General features: G+C 37.2%; 1 long non-coding RNA gene across 1 annotated transcript; it reads left to right on the plus strand.

Annotated features, from left to right (window-relative positions):
- Positions 1 to 298: 298 nt before the first annotated feature.
- On the plus strand, positions 299 to 1,109 carry LOC125140775. Its single transcript, XR_007140034.1, has 3 exons — positions 299 to 326; positions 650 to 829; positions 1,050 to 1,109. It is a non-coding gene; the product is annotated as an uncharacterized LOC125140775 (long non-coding RNA).
- The last annotated feature ends 245 nt before the right edge of the window (positions 1,110 to 1,354 follow it).

Genomic DNA, 1,354 nt, shown 5'->3' on the forward strand with positions numbered 1-1,354 from the left:
TTTACCCCAAACAGGCATACCATGTGTATGTCGGTTCCAAAACACCTGAGAAGAGTTAGTTTAATCAACCTCCAACTGGTTACCCAGAGTTTATGCGCGTGCACAGTGCATGTACAAAGACATTTTCAATGGATCGCCAATTTCACAAGTCACCATGGAAACTCAAAACGAAAAAAAAGAGCGGCGTATTTCACAGAGGCGGAGTTGGAGGTTTTAATGCACGCTTATGAGGAATTTAAGCCAATAATATTAAAAAGAAGCAATACAGCTGCATCGGCTAAAGCAAGAGAGTTGGCTTGGCAAAAAATAACGGACAGAGTAAATGCGTGAGTGTATTAAAGTTCTTGTGGCTCCAGAAGGATTACACCTTTTTAAATAAGAAATATACATTATTATTTTAAACTAAAGAAATAAATGGCAGGGAAAGTAAATGCGTTCATAGTGATGTAACATATTCAAAAGGATGTATATGTCATACTTCATTATTTTGCATTATAATAAAACGGGAGCCAATACCAAATTTGTAATTTAAGCGAAGTCAAAATGAAACAAAAACATTCTGCAAAAAGGTAATATTTGATTACACAATTACTGAACTATTCTAGTGAATTATTCTAACAGGATTTAGTATATTCATTCTGTCATGTAGCTAATAGAAAGAAGACTGAAGCCTGTCTAACTGGCGGGGGCCCACCACCACCTCCCCTCACCCCATCTGAGGAGCTGGCTCTGTCCCTTAATAAAGGGCGACCAGTGGTTGCTGGCATTCCTGGGGGCAGTTCCTCGCACACACCATGCACCACAAGTGATGGTGAAAAAATGGTGAAATGTAAGTTTACCTCTATGATTTGTTTTAATTTTTTGTCCTAATAAATTACTGTCTCTGTCACTTAAAGGCTTTTTGAACAAGATTAATTTTTATGTAGGCTTATTTTATTTAACTGCATATGATGTATAGGCTACTGTGATCTTAGTCTGACATGTTACTCTTTTCATGTATTATTTTCTTTGATAATATTGAGAATTTAATGGGTTGTGTGTTCTTATAGATACTGATGGACGGATTGTATTATTGGACCCTCCAGAAAGAACACAGTCTGTGACAGTTGTACGTGATTTGTTGTCAGGTACCTTTAGTTGCTTTTAGGTTTTTTTGTTGTTTTTTTGCCAGATAATGTATACATGAATATTTCTCCTGTAGGATGAAGCTGACGATGAAGAGACCACATCTGCTGTGACAGAAGTGGACAATGCTGGTAGATCCACTGAGGTATGATGCATACCATTATAATGTATGGCCCCTTTTTGCATTACAAACTGTCATTGTCCTTTCAGTCAAGCCATTAGTGTGTGT

This window comes from Tachysurus fulvidraco, chromosome 2 (assembly GCF_022655615.1).
Source record: "Tachysurus fulvidraco isolate hzauxx_2018 chromosome 2, HZAU_PFXX_2.0, whole genome shotgun sequence".
Taxonomy (NCBI): Eukaryota; Metazoa; Chordata; class Actinopteri; order Siluriformes; family Bagridae; genus Tachysurus; species Tachysurus fulvidraco.